A 22,635-nucleotide genomic window follows, 5' to 3' on the forward strand; every position below is an offset into this window, starting at 1 on the left:
GATATTCCCTCATTACCCCTATCAAAAAAGAAAATAAAGATCCCAATCAATGTAATTCTTACAAGCCAATTTCACTACTTAACAACGATTATAAATTTTTCAGGTCCATTCTGGTCAATAGAATTAAAAAATCTCTAATACATGTTATTAATGATGATCAAACAGGCTTTATTTATAATAGACACACACATGATAATATCCAGAGAATATTAACTATTATTGACATTCTAAATAGAGACAATCAAGAAGCCCTTATAGTAGCTCTTGATATTGAAAAAGCCTTTGACTCACTAAAATGGGATTATCTTTTTAAAGTTTTAGAAATTTATAATTTTCCTACACAATTCATATCATTAATCAAAAACATTTACAAAAACAATCTTGCCTATATAAAATTGGGTCCATTTACTTCAGAAGCCATTGAAATTACTAAAGATACAAAGCAAGGTTGCCCTATGTCTCTAATTTTATTCGCACTTGCAATGGAATATTTTTCTTCAGTAATTTGTCACAAGCCTAAAATCAAAGGCATTGACATTTATGGTCAACCTAATTCTAATATAATGCTCTTCGCCGATGATATTTTCCTTACTTTAACAATCTCATATGAATCTCTACAAGAACTAGACTTACAAATTGATGCCTTTTTTCAGATTTCAGGTATTCGTGTTAGCAAAACAAAATCTAATTTCATGTTGTTAAATAAAAAAGATGATACCCTCTTGAACAAAAATCATTTAATTGGAAAACAAGTCTCCTCTATAAATTAACTAGGGATAATACTTTGTGAAAATATGGATTTAATGTTAAAAATAAACTATAACATTATAAAAAAAATTAAATACACTTATTGAAAAATGGAACAAATTACTTTTAAAATTTGAAGATAGACTACAACTAATTGAGATGGTTCTTCTCCCAAAAATAAACTATGTTGTGTAAGCTATTCTTTTGGTTCCCAACAAAAAATTTCTAAAAGAGATAAATTAAACTCTCATAAAATTTCTTTGGTTCCCAAACAGAAATAGAATAGTCTTTTCAGATCACATAAGATCATGGGAATTGGGTAGTATTAATTTCCCAGATATAGATTCTTACATTAAAGCTTCCATTATCAAAACATTTATAAGGTGGATTAATCCAAAATTCACGTCAGCTTGGAAGTCTCTACATGCCACTATCTTCCTAAATGAAAATAAATTGACAAATAATTTGCCATTAAATTAATAAAATAATAAACCTTGGCATTTCCTAAGTGTCAATATACAATATAATTATTCTAAACCTACTAATCTAAACTATACAAATTATATTTACAATACATTTAGAAGTTTTATCAGTAATAATATTGATTTGAAATTATGGCTAGATTTATTTTTCCCCTTTAGATCTACTAAAAACTTTCTAAACAAAATTCATATAAATATACTTAACACATGGGAATCTATAACTTTACATGATGGTACTACTGTATAAAAATTTGTTGGGTTTGGATGTACACCATTTAAAAGGTTTATATGATTTATCAAATTCTGATTGGTTAGCCCTTAGCAACTTACTACCCTATGCCCAAGATCTATGCAGAATAATTGACAATTCCTCCTTTAAATATATCCCTAAACTCATATTTTTTATTCATGAAGTTTTATACAATGTATTTGACTGAACAAACTTAACATCAAAATTATACAAAATTATAATTAACTATAAAGCCAACCCCAATCAAAAATATTGGAATTTTATCAACAGAGAACATTCATTAAATTTATCTGTTGAAAATAAAACTAATCTCTTACTATCTATCAAATTAACCTCTAATTTTCAAATCCGGAAAATTGTCACCTGGAAATTTCTGCATAGATCTTTTTATACTCCTAATAAAATTGCCAAATTGAATGCATCCAAAGAAGTAATATGTTGGAGATGTTCTTTGAACTGTAAAGCTGATTGGTCACACATCTTTTTTGATTGTATATATATTAAGATTTTTGGGAAGAGATTAGTAAATTTCTTCAAGCCATTTACACAGATTCATTTAGTTTATCTAAGTCATTAATTCTGTTGAATGTAAATTATAATATTGTGATGAATAAAAAAGATCTTTATCTTCTTTGGACCATGCTAGCGGTAGCCAGGAAATGCATTAAAAGGAAGTGGAAATCCTCCTGTATACCAACTATAGAATAATTTTTAACCCTACTGAAAGAAACTGCACTGATGGAAATAAAAACTAAGGAGTCAAGAATATATAATAAGAAATGGTCTAATAACCCTTGGGTGAAAGTACTTTCTCTCATTGAGACTCTTAATTCAGACTCATCTTTATCTGTGTAATGATAAAAATTCAAGTTTTTGTTTTTATTTTCTTTCAAACATTGTGTAACTAAATTTCACAACAGTTTGTTTTCTTATTGTAGGCCAATTGTATATATTATAGTTTATTAGAAATGTATTCATTGGATTTATAATCTCTATGTAAATATTGTCAAAAATTAATAAAAAGATTTGAGTAAAAAAAAATATCATGGTTTCAAACATTTTATTTAATTAATAATGCTGTCTGTGCCTTTCATTTGCCTAATAAAACATTTTGTGTTATTCATTTGATTAATAATGTGTTTTGTGCCTTATAAATGTGCAGTTTCATTTTCTTTGCCAAATAAATCATTTGTGTAGTTTTCTTTACATTTAGCTTGTTTCTGGCCGTTTTCCTTACCTTTAGCTTGTTTCTGGCCGTTTTCCATTAGTCTGTGTTCCATTTCACTCAACCTACTTTGTCTGCCTTCACCTTCAACTATGCACCTCATGTGACTCATAAAAGTTGTTCTTCTAATCCCGGTTCTGACACCATGTCACTCATCTGATCAGGCTAAAACAGGTGAACATTTGTGGGGTCTGTTAAAGCAGCTTTATTACACACAAACACATCAGAAATGAGGCTTTGTAACTTAAACAAACTTATAAACAGACTGACTACCACACTCATACATGTTAACACTCAGGCTGCGCTCTCAAAATGGCACTGCTGCTGCTTGCACATGCCCAGTATTTACATGCACATGCTACATCTGGAAATGCTTCTTAAAGGTACATACACATGCTCTGATCTGCAAAGGCTATTTCTTTTTGTTGCACTTTTCATGGCTAGAGCCTTCCCTCTTTTATATAAGCTCATTTTACTAGAGCTGTGGCTTCTTTTGGTGCTTTTTTCATGGGTTCAGACATTAATTCTATTCTTGAAGCAGCTAATTGGACTTCTGTGAGTACCTTTACGAAACATTACAAGTTGGATGGTATCATCAGAGCTAGAGCTGGTTTTGCTAATGCCATTCTTCATGGCTTCTTAGAAGGTTCTACTGCTGCTTCCTCCTCCCAGGTTTCTTCTTGAGCTTTGGCACTCTCCCATAAGTTATGAATACTGCAGCAGTGAATGTAAGGACATTGTACAGTTGTGTAAAATCTTACCATAATGGTAGATGTCCTTGCCTTCACCATTTCAGTATACACTCCTTCCCTCCAGCCTCCTAGTCTTTTTTTCCTTCATGGATGTGCAGGTAATCTTTGGTTCTCCTTGGACTTATGTTCCTACTGGGGCAATCAGTTCTGAGGATGGTATGCCTGAATGTCACCTTTATGCCCTACGCTATATGAAGAGTGCGTAGGTGACATTTAGCATACCTTAAAGCAACTGTAGACTTTGGTAGATAGGCCAGACAATGGGCTTCTTGGCAGAGAATCCCATATAGTAATGAATACTGCAGCAGTGAAGGCAAGGATATCTACCATTATGGTATTAAGGTAAGATTTTACACAACTGTACTTCACTATTACTTAGTAATTTAAGACTCAGGAGACTACGGTGTTAGTGCAAGGATTCAGCAGTGCACAATGTTAGTATTACTAAATAATGCAAGGACTTAGGAGTCTGCAATGTTAATGCAAGGACTCAGAAGTATGAGATGTTAGTATTATTAAGAAATACAATGACACAGGAGTCTGTAAATTTAGATGGAGAAGCTGCAAGCTGTATATCACTAACAGCACAGAAACAATGGCCAGTAGCATACTGTAGTTATACACATTTTAAGGTTTCATGTGGATGACTCCTATTTCCTATCGGTATTACTGGAGACACATCTAGCAATGCAAATTCACCTCCTGCAGAACCTCTATAGAAAGAGTATGGGGTGAAATTTATCTTCAAAACTATTGTTGTTGTACTTAAAAGAGGGCTGAAGACAGCATCTTTTAGAGATGAAAAAACACTTTAAGTTAGTATAGCTAAACAAATAAAGTAAATAACCATGACAATTTCAAACTCATTATCTTTAACCATGCACTTCCACATACTGACAGCTTCAAAAGATAAGTAATGATTAACAGGCTTTGTGTATGAAGTTTTGGGCCCGTCAAAATTCAGCTAGATCTTTCACTGAGGACATTGGGCATAAAACACTGGATTCGTAGTACAGAATGTTATATCTGCAGCAAATGTGCAGTGCTGCATGTGCAATAAGAAGCCACATAGGAAGCTCCTCTTTATGTCACTGCAACTGAATAAGTGCCATTGGTGGCAGCAGAATACCACATCTGCCTGCCTTCCAGTGCTTTTCATAAGAATAGTAATCCTTGGGAGAGTTGGCTTGAGCTCTGTCTGGGCATTTGTCCTTTACATTATGCTATTTATTTTGGCAAACTGCTTGATATCCTTCATAGTTACTGAGAACTTTTGCCAAGGCAATCGCATATTCTCCCCCTTCTTTAAAGAAAGTTTACCAGCCCATCAGTTTTGAAACAGCTCAGGTATAACATTTCATAGTTTCTGCATTTTCCTACACAATGTAGTTCAAAGACCTAATGGAGAAGTTTTAGTTCTCTGTCACAATCATCTTTTGTTTGATAAAATAACAGTAAGAGTAAAAATATGTTTAAACTTGAATGTTGCTGAGGGCATAAGGAAATAAAATGATTAAAAAGTAGAACATTTTGAAACTTGAGTATCATTTAGGCTGAAAAAAAGGATGAGGTAGTAAGACATCAAAAATCAGTACATACAGAAGTGATAAACTTTATTATCTGGTTTCATTGTGTTATTATCTTGTGGGATAGCTGCAGGGAGAGGAAAATACATAATGTAATCCCATAGCATTTGTTGGTATCACTGTCATCCTTCTGGAAGTTCTGCTGACAGTCTTCTTGTCAATATCAGGGGTCACGAGTCCTTACTGGGTCACAGACAAGGTCATGCCAAGCCAGTACCATCAGGTAGAGGCATAAGGCCCTGAATAATGTGCAGGTGCCTCCAACTCAGTGGGTGACTGCTGGCCAGTGAAGGATGGGAGTGAATGGCCACTTTTGGCTTGGCCATCCAGGGGCCAGCAGGTGGCTCAGGCTAGTGGGAGAACTAGATACTCACCTAGGGGAGTTTGAGCCCATTGAGAACATTCTGTGAACAGTGCATGTGCATTATGAGGCTGAGCTACTACATAGTTCTGAAGATGATCAGGAAGATGCAAGGGACAGAGCATCCAGGTGTGGGTGACGAATCCTGCAGCCACATATGTTGGCATTGTCTGGCTGAGAACGTTTGAGTTATACATGCCAGATATGTTTTGTACCCACTGCTGTTGGTACATTAACACATGTGACATTTCTAGTAATCCATCTGTGACTTGTACATGCAGAACAGCTTACATCCTGTACAAGTATTTAAACTGTGTCTTGCTTTAGTATTTACATACCATGTTGAAACAACTAGAAGAAGTTTAGGAGGATGCCTGAAGGGAAGTACTCAATTGTTAGACAAGGAGGAATGTAGTATAGTCGCAACAAGTATTGCAGAAATACTTGTGTGAATGTGTTCCACATGTGGCAACGCTATTGTAGCACATTATAATAAGATGCATGCATCGCACAAGTGGACTGTAGTGTGTGTATGTCAAACACTGTGGGTAGGAGGTTGGATGTATGGCTTTGGGTATGGTGGAAGTAGTAGACCAAAACAGGTGGATAAGGGTTCAGAACTGAAGTGTGATAAAAAGACATAACCCACATTGCACACAACCAGCATGGTGTGGTTTACTCATATTATTCTGCAGGTTGTACCCTGTGCCAAGGCAGCATTAAAAATATGCAGATATCATGCAGGACATGTGGCGTAGGGCACAGCAGTGACAGAGACAGCACAAGGCATCCCAGCCATGAATCCCATGGCCTCTAAAGCCAGTGTATAGCTGAATGTCATTGAGACACCTGAACAACAGTTGATGACACACTTGTGCATATAATTGCTGTGCTGAAAAATAATGTAGCCAGCCTGTATGGAAAAACACAGAGGACAGGAACTGTAGGATGTTATGCACAGTAGGAAATATGTGGAAGTGTATATTTATTTATTTTACATTTATTTACCGGGGAGGTCTGACTGGACAGAGCTGTCCATTTTCAGTGGAGGCCCGGGGAGAAAAGTTCCAGAACAATTGCTAACATACTATACATAAGGTATTTGTATGAGCATTGTGGATTACACATCCAGATCCTGTGTGCATGTTCTATCATATGAAAATGGGACTCTCAGTTTCATAAGTGTGTGTTATTACACAGTGAAATGCATTTATGTTGATGTGAAATGTATTCATTGGCAGTATCTACTAAAAACATGCTATGGCAAACACAGATATGCTCTTCCAGGTATGCCTGTACAGCCAGCTGTGGCAAACAATAGAAGCATGTTCATCAGTAATGACATACAAAATAAAAATGGCAATGCAGCTGTATGCAATGTGCAGAAAAATGAAATTGTGGCACAATGTGAAACATGGTAGTCATAAAATCATGTACACCACAATGTCATTTTTGACATACATAATGCAATAATGATACAGTATAATTTATCATGGGCTGTCAAACCTTTAAACAAATGCCATGTGGCATGCAAAATGCAGTGACATGTAAATGCAGTGACATGCTTTGAGTAGAATAAAATAAAAGTGGTATTCCTGTGGCATCAGATTTGTCAAAGACCACTAACATGCAAAATGTGCTGGGGTTATCACAACGGTCATCATTATCACAGGTCCATGGTGACACAAAAACAACATATGCACACACTAGGACACTTGCCATAACAAGGTCATCCATGCTGATGGCTCATGCCGCAGTCTTGATTGGCCCAGCCACTTGATGGTGTTGTATCACGGATCTTTTGGTGGTGTTCTGTGTAGGGTGAGACACAGCTGTGGTGTGAGCAGTGGTACATGGCATTTCACATGACATGTCAGTTTGAATCCATACCTGCTGACCCACAACAACTGTACATGTATGTTGTAGCACAGGCATTATGGATGAACGAGCACCATCACTAGGGCATGCAAGAGGAGATGTCTCTATCACATGGTGACATACTGATAATATAGAGCAGGGCATGTATGGCCCAGGTACTATAGTGGCAGTACTCAAGCACAGCATTCTAATAATATAGGGCAGGGCACATATGGTCCAGGTACTATAGTGGCAGTACTCAAGCACAGCTTAAACAAGCTGCTCTATTGAGCATGTAATTGTTGCTACACTGTCTCAGTATTCAGTCAGTGGTGTCATAACCTCACCATACATGCACTCCTGACTCTTGAAACATGTGACTGAGGTCTGCCACCTCATCAGTTACACAAGCAAGCTGACCTAGTTCTGTGTATGACAGTGCTGTGACTAGTGATCATGTGCCTGTAACAGTAAACATACACATTCTGAGACATGTCCATGCATCCCTGCCACTTGAGCATGTGCTGACCTACAGACGTCTGCTATTCACAGCGTAGCTGTCTCATCAGTTTTACCACCACTGTCAGAATCATGCATGGACAGGCAGCCAAGATCTTCTTTTTGACCAATAGCTGATGCTCCACTACAAACAGACTGACCAGGTTCACTCTCCTCCCTTTTGGAGGAAATATTTTGGGCTACAGGACTGTTGCCATCAGGGCTGAACAAAGTTAACCCAAGTGCAGTGTCATCTGGGTCATGGGCCGTGCCGCTTCTCTATAGCACATACATCCTGTTTTGGAATCAGTGGATGAGTCTGGGAAGAAAGCTGTAAGTGCGCTAGCTGCAAGCATACAGACAAAATACAAGCACTCATTACACATGCTAACAGAAAGAAGACAACTGTTAAGATAATTTTTTCAAAATGTAGCACTGTATTCCACAACAATGTAATCCTGTGCAAACTGAGTCATCATATTTATGGCCAGATAACACGTGAAGCACCTGTAACATAAGGCATGTGAGCATGAAGGTAGTATACAAAATATAAATGTCTATTGGTATGGCAGATAGGAGAACACTTACCTGGCTTGTCTTGATTAGTGGAGATCTGAGAGTGTAGTTGCAGAAGATGTAATGTGCAACCTATGTGAAAGTGTGAGACATATGACTAAAATTGTAAAACTTTACTTAGATAACTAACTGCCATTTATACCCTTCTAGGCTACAGCACGTTAATACAACATGTACCTGTCCGTCATGCCTGCTACCTCACTGTGTAATGTTTCTGTAACATATGACATATCAGCATGAAGACATGACAGGAAATATGACAGAGGAACACTTACCTGACATGTCATCATCAGTGGACACACAACAACTCCTACCAGATCAAAAATAAAAAAGACAGCTGGGTGCACAGGTCCCAGGATAAAAAATGTCAAATTCTGGTGTATGCACTGGTGCCATGACTGCAGAAAATGGCAGTGTAGAATTCTCAGGACACAGACGCATTCTTTCAATGGGGTTAGGACAGATTCAAGGGGAAGATGGCCCTCCTGTTGTAGAAGGAAGTAGTAGTCCACAAAAATAAAAAAAAAACTAAAACACCAAAAAATGCCATAAAGATGACAGAGTAGACTATTGAGGATAAGAAAATAATTATGTATTGCTACTATTTTACAAGAAGCTCAGAATTTCCAGATAGAAGATATTCAGGAAGATTGAGAGAAATTGGAGGAAAGAAAAATACTTGTACAAGAAAATCTGTAAAAGCTTCAAATGTAAATTTGCCTTCATTAATGCAACAGATCCATGAAAGTCATTACACAGAGTATGAAATTTGTACTACTTGGAAAAAGAAGTGACACAGAAAGTGTGAAAATATAAAGAACAAAACCAAGAGATTTTTGAAAGGTATAAAAATGAAATCTGGACATGGGAAAAACAATTTTAATATGTTGCAATATTTATGCAAAGGAGAACCCCAAACTAATCAATACAAAAGCAGCTCCAAAGATATTTGAAGAGAAATACAGGCAAAGGAATCCAGATATGGAAAATTGTACAACACAAAAAAATTAAAGAAAACAAAGGGGAACTGTAGAACAGATGATTAGTAAGGTAGAAGTTAAACAAACAGAAACTGAACTTATGGATTACCTGCAAAGTAAAGGATTTGGTGTATAAAATCCAACACAGGTAATGTCACACCATGGTGGAATGAGTCCCCAAGTTAAGGAGAAACAGACAGGGCAGGAGACATCTGAAGAAGAAATATAGACATAGAAAAAAAGATATGGTACAATATTTATGCAAAGGAGAAAGCAAAACTAATCAAGACAAAAAAGCAGCACCAAAGATATTTCAAGTGAAATACAGGCAAAGATACCCAGATACGGAACATTTCACAATACAAAAATAATAAAACAAAGGATAAATGGATAAAATCTTACCAAAATACATAGAGCAATAAGGGAAAAGAAGGAAAGAAATAGAATGCCATCATAGAAGCACCAACTAGAGAAAACTATAAAGCAATTAAGACAAGAAGTGTCACTGTTGGAAGTAATACAGACCGGGAACAGATAAAAAAAAGACATAGAAATGAAGACACAGTAAAAGCAATGCACAGTATCAGAACAGACCATGATCTGTCACACTATTGCAAATAATATACTAAAGATATTAGCACAAGTAGAAAAACTTAAAACGAATTGCAGATAAATATGAAGTACAAAATAAGCAATTCATTAATGACCCAAAATTGATTTATAGAGAAATGGGAAACAAAGCAAAAGGAACAGAAACACCACCAAAAAGAAAAGAAATAGACACATTTTGGAGAAATATTTATGAAGACCCTGTGGAACATAGCAAAGATGCTTAATGGATAGCAGAATTAAGAAGCAGTAAGGAGTTTGTATGTAGAGGGTATGATATGAGTTGAAGTAAAGACTAGAAAGATTCAAACAAAATTAAGAAAAGCTCCTAACTTGAAAGCCCCAAGCTTAGATGCAGTACCTAGTTTCTGGCTAAATGTTTCAACATCTTTACACAAACATTTAGCCCTGTGTAAGAATTACTTATATGGACATCCCAAACAGATAACAACTTGATTAACAGGAAAAAATATATACTTTTCCTTAAGAGAGAACTGAAAGCTATTCTAAAAGCCGTAGATCAATAACTTGCCTTCTGACAATGTACAAAGTATGTACTGGAACTGATGAAGACAGAGTTTGTAGTCATTTAGAAAAAAAAAAATCAATCATGGCAATAGAAGAAATGGGTAGCAAGAGAAAGACATTTGGAATAAAGGATCATTTCTTGTTAAATAAAGCCATATTGGGGAATTGTAAAAAGGGAATGAATCAAAATATGGCATGGATAGACTACAAAATGGCTTTAGACAGCATTTCACATTCAACTCATGGATAAAGGGGTGATTACAACCCTACATTGAATTACATTAAGTGACCATGAAACAGTAGCAAACCACTTTGCAGTTAAGCCATGACAATGAGTAAATTATTATCCCGGGGATAAAAATTTAAAAGGGGATAATCCCGACTGATTGTCACCACTGCTGTTTGTCTTGCCCTTCAAGCATTAAGCTATTTACTTAACAGATTAGGTCCTGGTACAATCTGGCTCCCAGAAAACAACCTTGCTTAAAGATTTCTCATCTACTTTTTATGGATGCCTTAAAGCTGTATAGTTCATCAGATGAGGACATGAAGGTGGTTAAAACTTTCTCAGAATATATAATAAGTTAATTTACTCTTGATAAATGTGCAAAATAATGTTTAAAGTAGGAAAGTTGCAGTACCAAGAAAATTTCAGTCTGGGAAAGAATGCGATATAAAGGAAACTTAGAAGGAAGGAGTGTATAAATATTTGGGTATAGATGAAGGATTCTCAACAAAACATGAACAAATGAGAATAAAACTCAGTAAAGAATACTTCAGAAGACTGAAACTTATATTGAGAATGGTCTTGACATCTAGGAATAAAATCCAAGCTATTAACCAACTTGCTCTTCCTGTTCTAACTTACAGCTTTGGTGTGATTGACTGGCACCAAAACCTATTAGATCAGTTGGACGGGAAAACAGGAAAAATGCTTTGGGCTTATCGAATGATATATAAAAATCACTGTATACCGAAATTATATATTTCTTGCTCTGAAGAAGGTATGGGCCTTCTCAAAACTGATTCCATGCATCGATCTGCAGTTATGGAAGGGTATATATCACATGAGTGAATCGCACAAATTGTGAACGCTCATAATATCGAATGTACCGGACCTCAAACTTCCTATTGTGGGGGGCTGCACCGCCCACACCCCCTGTTAAATATATAGTCCAACTCCGAGATCGCACAACAGTGAGTAAAGGGCAAATATCCCATTCTTCACTGTACCGCGATCTCAGAAAAAGCACTTCGAGGTCCGGTACGTTCGATATTATGAGCATTCGCAATTTGTGAGATTCGCTCATATGATATGGACCCCTATAGAACTATATACATATCTGTTGACCTCATCAAAACCAAACAAAGTGAAAGTTTTAAAGCATGAGGAGAGGAAGTCTAAGATGACGTCTTTGCTTACTTTAGGACATGTATTTCAGTGTCAAGCAGGAATGGAAACCAACCAACCCTCCCTGAAAGGAAATTCACCCCAGGGATCATGTCAGTCGCCCTGCTAGACAGGGGTCCAGGGAAGTAAATAGTGTGGGAAGAAATAACCAGGGAATTGTTATGGCTAGGCTTGTATAGGCCCTAAGGCCGATAGCCTCATACCAACCTATGAACTTATCAACCTATGAAATATAAATATTTACCAACTTAGGCATCATTCTATTGTGGGGAAAGGGCAATTTCCATGATCCTCAATGTGCAATTTTGCACAGACTTAACACTAGCATAAGTGATCAAATGAGATTCAATCACTTCTGCTAGTGTTAAAAACATTCAAAAATATGAACATTTGATTATCTTGGTGTTTCCATATATATATATATAGTATATATATTTATATATATATATATATATATATATATATATATATATATATATATATATATGGTCACAACGCTTGATTTGCCCACACGAAACGAGAATAACACGAATGACGATGAAGGACAACCCCCGGGACACTCACCCGATGTCGGACTCGTGAGGTGTGAGATCGAAAGGTGGGGAGGGACGGGTAGAGGAGGTTTAGGAGTAGGGAAGTGAGGGTTGAGGGGTTAGGGGTGAGGGAGTGTTAGTTAGGGTTAGGGGTGTGAGTGTGTGTGTGCGATGGTGAGGACTGTGGGTTAGGGGTGGGTTTGGGTTTAGGGTGGGTTAGGGGCAGGGGGTGTGGTGTGCGATGGTGAGGACTGTGGTGAGGGGTTTAGGGGTGGTAGGGAGGGTAAGAGTTAGTGGTAGTAGGAGGTAGGTGTGTGGGTAGTGTCGGACCTTAGGGTTAGGGTTGTTTTTGTTTGTTTGTTTGGTTTGTTTTTTTGTTTCTTTTTTTTTTCGTGGTCATTAGTGTGTGTCGGGGGCAAATGCGTTCGAGTTTTAAAGGTGATCCATATATATATATATATATATATATATATATATAATTTAGATATACCATTAGTCATAAAGGCTTGGCTATATTATAATGTACAATTATTTTACATGCATATATAAAAAAATACTCACAATACTGTAGGCCAAATGCTTATGAGATAAATAGTCCAAAGTTCATGGTTTTAGAGTTCTCAGTATGGCGCAAAAGGTTGCATTCTCAACTTTAGTTTAGGACATTGAATACTGTGAAGGCCCAAATACTGGATTTACCAGTAAGACTACAACACATGTGATTAATAACTGTATAATGACGCATAAATCTGTATGCAAGCATAAATGTTTTACTCAAAATGGTCATGTTACTCATGAGGAATTTCTGTATGTATGTATGACATCCAGTATTAATAACAGGAGTGTCTGTCTGCAGCTAACAGCACAGTGTAACTAGATGTCATGGGTTTCATTTGTACTACTATAAATAGCTAGGAGCAGGAAATTAACTGTATGTTTCTATGATGTTTATGACATTCCAAAACAGGTATTATCAGGACATTGATTCCATGCATTATACATTTGTTGCTAATTTTATTATGTTTTCAGTAGCTAAGGTGTGGTACTTTTCTTCAACTGTGCTCTTTTTTCTTATCTTGTAATAGCTGAGGAAGAAGTCATGAATCAAGCAATGATGACTGGCAGTATACATCATCTGGAGGAATAGAGATGGGAGTGAGATAGGGGGAACAACATCTCTAAACTGAAAGCAGATCAAAACAGAATTTCTACCTTTGCAAATTCTGCAGCTTTTATTACCCTACTCTCACATTATTGAAATAAATATGGGTGTCCTCCCATCATGCAACAGTACTGGTAAAACAGATCACCTTCTTTACTTTCTGCACACTCTTAATCAACTATAACACTGCATTTTTCTAAAGGCAATGTGTAGGACTGTGGTAAGCTTTCATGCAACTAGGCTTTTTTTAAGTATCTTACTCGATATTAATGTATTTTACGCCAATTGAACGGCTCATTTTATTTGAACTAACAATCTGTTCTGCCCCAGATACCTACCCCCTTCATCTTCCATGCTGGCACTATACACTAGATCAGATCCTGGTACTCCCTTTCAATCCACAACATATCAAAGATTCAGGGGGATACAGATTGTTTTCATATTCTATACATCTCATCTTTAAGACTCTTATCTTGCAGGCAGCTTAGTCAAACAAACCAACCATCTAAGCCTTCATATGCATCTTTAAACTGGCCTAGCCACATGGATGGCCTTCTGTCTATAAGTTAATAACTGAAAATCTGCCTCTACCCCATCTGGGTATGTTCTATAATATACTTCAGTTTGCCCAAGGTCTGGAACTGGCTATTATCACCTGACTAGAACTAGAAGCTCCCCACCCCACGAAACTCTGATCTAAAAAAAGACTGTAACAAAAATCTGGGTTCCCTCAAAACTAAAAATAGCACTGCTCCCATATTCCCAACTCATTAATGTCTCCACTGGGCTCAGTAACTATACATTCATGTGCAAGAACTGCGTACCTACACTCTGAGTGTACTTATAGCAAGGAGCTTTGAATCCAGTTTTGTTTTGCTGCAGTTTCCACATTTACTTGCATTGTCGATGGCTTGCTGCAGTAAGTAATTTTTTTCTTTTGCTGTTATCTACTAGTAAGAGAGGTGTGCAGGACCAAGTATCCCACCTGGGGGGTGCAGAGCTTGTCCCCTCAACAAAAAAAGTGTGTGTTTCAGTTACGCTTCCTGATGTAACAATGATGAAGTATAAGTCACTGTAAGGTGGCAACTAAATATAAGTAAACTAGCAAGAACTTAATGATGGTTGGCCACTGTTCTCCCTACAAAAATTACAGCTTTTAGTTTCATGACTGAAGGGCTAAGTGACCACTGGATCATAGCCTAACAACGCTAAGTCTATGACTAACCTTGCACTCAGTTGGGCCAACCACTTGCATACAGTAGATACAGTAGAGTCAATTTTCCAAACTAACTGGTACCTAGGGTAGTTGAGATAGTCAAATTGTTTGGATAATTAAACATATAACTGAACTGGATAAAAACATCTAAAATCTCGCCTTTTTCTGCATATAGGAATACACTTTTCAACCATTAAGTGATTCCAATGGACAATAAAGAATATTTTTCACACATGAGCTGGCTACAAGCTCAAAAAAACATGCTGAAACAAATATATATAATGTTTACATATTCAGACTTTATGATTTTGCCTACCCCAAAACTTTGGAAGTCTGGTTCTGATAATTGGCGTTTCTGATAATTGACATTCAGATAATCGACTCTCTACTGTATATGGATACCCATTTACATAGAGCAAAGCAGTGCAGTGGTTGAAGCGATTCACCTATTTATGCATTTTAAACAGAAACTAAGAGCTTTAAAATGGTTAGTTTTATCCAATGCCCTTCACATATTATGCACTATATCTATAGTTTCCGCACACAATCCTTCAAAGAAATGGAACAAATTTCTTCGAAACTTACTATGGTGCTCTATGAAAACAACTTCACTGTAGGTTTACCAGTGATGGTGTGTGTGTGTGTGTGTGTGTGTGTGTGTGTGTGTGTGTGTGTGTGTGTGTGTGTGTGTGTGTGTGTGTGTGTGTGTGTGTGTGTGTGTGTGTGTGTGTGTGTGTGTGTGTGTGTGTGTGTGTGTGTGTGTGTTTGGAGGGGGTTGATGGGGGGTTGGCATCCCAGAGTTACAGCCTTATATGTTACCTGTTCTCTGACCTCTTCTTTACTGGAAAGACTCAGTTTTTCACCTACGTGGAAAGATTCAAACAATAAAGTGTTAGCTTTACACATTTTTTAGTCTTTCTCTTTCTCCCTTGTCTGTTAATTGTCTAAACATTACTGTAATCATACCCATGAATTCTCCATCACCATAATGAGGACTGACTGCAGCATGGTTATCATCTAGGCAGCAAAAATATTTTTCCTGACCCTTACTCCACCTCTGGCTATTGTTGTACATGTTGACAAAATTGAGAGCTGTACAGTGCCTGTGAGTATGCATGTGCCTGCAAATCCCCTGTGAAGGTTACCATATGGTCATCTCTTGGCAGAGTCAAGCACATCTCCATAGCATATATGCTGCACACTGTACATCTTTATCTCTCGTGTGGATACTGCCAGTGCAGTGAACTATATTGCCTATGCCTACCATGGGTGGGCAAGACAATGTTGACCACTCAAACCCATCTTCCTTCATCTGTCCTTCCAGCACCCAGTCACTAGTCAATCCTGGGTTGTCTGGGTAATAGTCAAGATTTCATCTCCATGCCTCAAACAGCTTATGTAATCTCCATCATTTTTAACTAAGAAGGCAACTTCTTAAATAGATTCTCCGAGATTGTAAGAACAAATTCAACATTTCTTCTGTAATTCACAGTCTCCATGCATCCCACACATGTATCTTCCTTCTGTAATAAATCCTAAGATTTATAGGATCATAGGGTCATAGAAGGTTACTAGGTTAATGGCCCTAGTGCCCTTACCAGCCTAGCCAATTTCAACTATAGTTCCCCAGAGTGTCTGCTGCAAGCAGACACTAAAATCAATACCTGTTACCCATGTCCAGGAGGAACACGTGTAACCCCTGGGGAGAATTTCGGTTTCCCATCCAATCATCCAAATTACGCTTTCATAGGGTCAACAAGGGCTTTTGTTTAACATGAATTGGAAGTTTATTCCAAAGGTGGGGTAACCTCTGTGAGACCAAACTATCCCTCCAGCAAGTTCTGTTGATGTCACATACCAGGTTAAGATCCTATGAGCAAGTGACCTATGTGCCATTTGACTTGTGAATGTGCAGCATTTCTATTAAAGCATGGTCAAGGATCACCCTATATGCAAGGCACAGGTTACCTCTGCATAGTCTGTACAACACAGACTAAAGCAACAGTGGTTTCAGTCTGTCCACATATGACAGATGCTGAAGAACCTGAATTTTCTTAGTAAGAAACCTTTCTGGTCTCCCCAATTGCTTCAGGTGCCTGGAAAGGTACATACCAAAGGAAGCATTGTACCCTATTATTGGCCTGACTAGGGAAGAGTTCAGGGAGATTATGACCTCCTTTTTTCTGCATGAAATGCCTTTACTTATAAGATGAGCAGTATAAAATGCCCTTCTTACTACTGTGGAGACATGGTGCTCAAAGGTAAGGATTCTGTCAACCTGTGTGCCCAGGTCTCTCACCACTGAATGCGTACTTAGGGTGTTGCTATTGATGTGATATTCAGCAGGAACATCAATCTTGCCAAACGGCATGATAATGCATTTTTTTGCATTAAGTTTAAGACCATGACTTTGGAATCAGTCATTAGTCTGTGTAAGTCCATCTTGCATGATGCTGACATGTTTAGGGGACTCAGTGACTGCTCCTTGTTTGCAGTCATCAGCAAACTTTGTCAGCCACAGACCTTTAGCTTTTGCATGTACGTTTAAGAAGTAGATTCTGAATAGTAGGGGTCCCAGAACTGATCCCTGTGGAACACCACTGGTTGCAGGTCGGCTGAAGGAGGTGGAGTTCCTTATTTTGACAGTATGAGTTCTGTCAGTGAGCCAGTTTGCAATCCACTTGACAACATATGGGTTTATACCCAGCTGGGTCAGTTTATCAATGATGCCTGAGTGGGGGACTGTGTCAAAGTCCTTAGCTATGTCTAATAGGCAGTATGCACAGATTTGCCCTTGTCCAGGGCTTTCATGACTTCCTCAAAGAAGTCCATCAAGTTAAACAGGCATGATCTTCCCTTGACAAAACCAAACTGGGCGGGGTTGAGCGTTTGGAGATTTCCTATATCTTTGTTAATAAGGTCCATGATGATTCACTCCATGACCTTACAGATAAGGCTGGTCAGGCTAAGGTGTCTTTTGTTCCCGGGGTCAGTGGATCTACCCCCTTTCTGCAAGGGGATGATGGTAGATGTTTTCCATTCCACTGGGATGAAGCTAGTGCTTAAGCTGTGATTGAAAAGAGTACCCAGTGGTGTTGCTAATTCCGGTTTTAACCCATGTAGAACACAGTCTGGTATGTTCTCTGATCCCATAGAGGCTGTATTTTTAGCCCTGGAGAGTGTTTAAGACTTGCTCCTTACAGATACTAGGAGGGGTACAAGTGGTAGGGATGCTTTGGGGGAATGTATGGTGGTGACATGGGAGTGAAGTTTTCACTGAACCTGTCAGCCAGCAGGTTTGTAACATCCATAAGTTCTGTATATGTAGTACCATTAACTACATGTTCTGCACAAATCTTGGCCTTTCTTTTGAAGTACAGATGTAACTAAAGAAGGTCTTATGGTTGTCCTTAGTTAGGGAAGCTAATTTGGATTTGTAGTTACCTTTGGAGGACCTCACAAGAAGTCTTATTTGCTTATTTAAGTTGAGGAGGGAATGTTTCCAGTTTTGGGACTGTTCCTTCCTACTCTTAGATAGCAATTTCTTTCTCTTGTTGTACAGCCTGTTGATGGCAGATGTCCACCAGGCAGATTTGTTGTTCCTTGAAAATCTTGCTTTGCTCCTATCAGGTATGTCAGAGTCAGTACAATTGTATAGATGTTCATATAAGGCATTAGTGTATATCCTGGCATAGCTGTCCACTCCATCAGTAAGGGGAGGGCTACAAAGTATTTATTCTGTTTTGCAAGGGGTTTTAATTGGCCTTGGAGAAGTGTTTTAGTCTAGTTGTTGCTGGGGGGGGGGGGTCTGGTGTTATAGTTAGTTACTTCTAGCGAGACTGATTTGTGGTTAGATCTCACCAGGAAAGACCACACACTGGGTTTAGTACAACACTCACCCATGTTGATCAGCACCAGATCCAGAATGTTTGAGCCCATTGTGGGGGTGTCAACCATCTGGTCTAGGGCATTGGAGTTTATGAAGTCCAAGAACCTTTGGGCAACTGAGTTAGAACATGTATCATTTACCCAGTCAATGTACTTATAATTAAAGTCAGCCAAAACCAGGGTGTTCGGTTGTATCTTGATGGACTCAAGTAGTTCCAGGTAGGCTAAGCGTATGTCCTAATTCATGGAGGGGGTCCTATAGCTGGTAATGACTTGAAGAGAGGTCTTACCAATAGTCATTTGCACCTGAAATAATTCAAAGGAATCATGCTGTTTAACCAATCTAGAGGTGTATTTATCTTTAATGAATATCGATACACCACCTCCTTTAGTTCTCACACTTTCAGTTTGTGATCTGAACATGTGGAAGGAAATGTAACCTGGTATAGCTCGGGTGCTCTCTACAGACTTAAACCTGGTCTCAGTGACTGCATAAATATCATCATCTTCCAAGGTAAGAACTGCTTCTAGTGAGTGCAGTTTCAGGTTTAGACACCTAGCATTTAGCAGCATAACCTTGAGGTTGTCTATAGAGGGTATTTTTACACTGGGAATTTTTTTCTTGTGACATAACCTAAAAAAAGCACTATGGGTGTTTCAAGAGCCTTAGCCAGTAACTGAAATCCCAGGGGTGACAGATGAAGACCATTTCTGGCAAAGCATCGAGGCCTGTCAACCATGTCCTCCCAGCATGACAGATACGCATTCCCTTAGAATGACGCCAAAAACTAAGTCAGTTGTTGAAATCAATAATTTTTTGTTCATATTGTGGCATCATCCTAGGTGAAGGTAACACACTGCTTAAGGCTAGAGACATACCTGTCTGAGACGCATAATCAGAGAACTCAGTCATATCTCTTTTCATACAGTCCAGTGAGGTACATCTCAAGTCATTCACACCAACATGGACTATGACAGAGTCATAATAGTACCTATTATTGAGAAACTTGAGCGTATGTGATGTGGTGGATCCCGGCACATGACAGACAGCTGACCATGACCTTTTCCTTATACAATCTGGTGAGAGGGACATCTGTGTGTCTCACAATAGAGTCACCCATGACTAAGATGTTAGGTTTTGTGTTTTACCTTAGGGGTTGTTTGATGAGATGCTGGTGTGTGAGAAATTATGTGTACTATGTTCTGCATGGGATGTATTATGTGAAGTGTGCTTGTGCTTGGGAGGTCTCTGATGTTTAAGTAAGCTTCTGGTAAGGATCTCTGCATATGTAAGGTTATGTGTGGTTGGTTTGGTAGGTTTAGGAGGTGAGGTGTTAATGCTGACAACCTGATTACTGTCGGATGTACTGACTGGTGAGTGAGAGAGCCTGGATTCTAGGTTCTTAATATAGATGCATCTCTCACGTAATGAACTTGTGTGAACTAGAAAAAGTGGGTTGTCAGTGTACATGAGGCAATTGCTACATTGCCTCAGGATGCCCATGTTGACCAGGCTGGCTGGAGAAACTGTGGGAAATTGTTGTTCATAATGATAGGCAAATTAATGTGATCAGAAATGGGGAAAGGACAGGAAGGACCAGATAAGGCTGATGGACAGGAGAAGAGGTACAAATAACAAAGGTTTGGTGGGTGAGACGTGTTGCTACCTCAGAACTTATGTTGACAGTTCCACTTGACCGTGAAGCAAATTCCCGTGAACCCCCAGTGGAGAATAAGCAGTGTACTATGGGAAAACTTAACAGGTGAGAGGTTTGAGTTTATAACCGCGAATGGTAACCACCTCTGCATGGCAGTGTGTGATGGTGCACTAAGCTCAAACAAGAGCAAAGCAGCTAATACAAAGAAACCAGTGAAAAAGCTCAGACTGAGCCCTGAACCAGTAACCTTTAATTAGATAGTCCTACTGTACACTCCTGCAATAAGAATATGGAGGGGGGGTCTTTAAAAGAAGATGTCCTGATTTTTAGTGCTCAGTCCTCAAACAGAACTAGATTCAGATGGCCTGAATCCAATCTATACTACGGCAAACAAAAGTACAACAACAGTATAAAAGCAGAATATGTTTTTCTTTCCCCAGCCAAACATTATTCACCAGTCATTTTTTTTTTCTGACCCACGTATTTAAACCAACATTTTCATATCTACAGGACCCCATCCTAAATTTTCCGGTCTTCCTTTTCTACTCATGCAACAAATATATTAATTTTATGCATCTAGATAGACGTTTTTACAGAGATTATTAAATACTAAGACTAAGAAAAAATATGTTAAGATTCTCAGAATCTCTGTATTTCCATGTTTCTTCCTGATACAGTTCACTTCGTTGTAAAATGAATTAGTTTGCAGATACACTGCTGGGAGGGAACACCATACATGCACAATAGAAGGTTAAGTAATGTCTGCATGGCATGTACAGTACATTCTATGGTATGCTAAATAAATCACAGGCGAGGTCAGCTTTCATTCCTTTTAATTTTTTCTCCAAAGATGGGCGGACAGCTCTGACTTTCTTTTGTTTCTGTGCCTAAAGAATCTTTTGCAAGAATTTACAAGACTTAGTTGTTTGCTACTTCTTCTGCTAGGGGCAGTAATAAATCTTATACATTTCTTGTTGACAACCATGGGAACATTCCCTTAAGCTATACTGCTGAAAGGTATACAATTAATTTTGTTTTAAATCCAAACCAAATCACCCTTTCTTACTCTTCAAGACTAATGCAAACCTTTAAATATTTTTTTATTATGAGATTATCTTCTGAAGTACTGTCAAAAACAAATAATAAATACATCAATATTTATTGAAAGTACAGCCTCAGTGAATGACCTGAGCATTTCTCTGGATTCCCAACTAAAATGTAGCCATCCTGTGCTGACACTGTTCCTTGTACTCACCTACCCATGAAAGAGGCTGCCCAGTGGAGGACCTCTGCACCCCAGCACAATTTCAGGTCCCATCACAGTTGCACTTGTTAAAATGGATGGCTGTAGGGTAACCTGTAACTTCACTAAAACAGGGCAGTAGTGAAGTAATCTTCATGACCAAACCAAATGCTCTCAGTTTATAAAATATTGTGGGTGAGGGAACACAACTGATTCCTGAGCATTTGAACATATTTAAGGTTGTTGTAGGAGTGATCATACAGGACTACAGGCAAACAAATTTGAATATCCACATATAATCAGTAGCGCTGGTGGGTGGAGTTTTCATTTCTCAACTTTTCTTCTGCTTTCCTGTTAAAATAATGGCCAGAGACGTCTCTCATCAGTTACTTTTGCTGTCATATCTTGTTGCATATATTAAATTTTGAAGGATCTTGGACAACTGGCAGAAAACAAGCCAGATGAATGCACACAGAACAAGCAAACTCATTGGAAAAAATATTAAAAATGGTAGTTCTGAAAAACACACCCATTAAAACAAAATAAATCAAAATATGACTTTTGCTTATAGGGCAAATGGGCAAACCCTCACTGTTGGGTGAATACCCCTCAAACTCTTAGTGCAAGAAATGTGGACAATGGTTAACAAAAAGAAGGGCAAAAGCCCAAAAATAGAGACATATTTTAAATATTGCTGTTAAAAAGTTAGGAAGTTACTAGAATAACAGGGTTTGTCTTAGCATACATTTTCTGAAGGCTCTGAAGTCTAAAACTCAAATGTATGGCATTATTTAGTGACTTCAATCCTCAGATCATCCCAGTGAATTATCAGAAAAATGCAAATTTTATGAGGAACAGACCAAAATATGAGCCAAAAATCTCAGCATTCTGTGAAAATTTGGACAGTTGGGAGGTATCGTTGGGGGCTGTGGCCCAGTCTACCTTCATCTATTAAAATCAGTTTCAAAATTAGTGTATCCTAGAGGGATGGCTTATTCCTCCATTTCAGAGGGAACTCTTACCATGCAGACAAAAAAAGATAGATTATGTACCAGAAAAGATAGATTCCAAAC

Source organism: Protopterus annectens, chromosome 3.part1 (genome assembly GCF_019279795.1).
Source record: "Protopterus annectens isolate FY-2018-M chromosome 3.part1, PAN1.0, whole genome shotgun sequence".
NCBI lineage: Eukaryota > Metazoa > Chordata > Ceratodontiformes > Protopteridae > Protopterus > Protopterus annectens.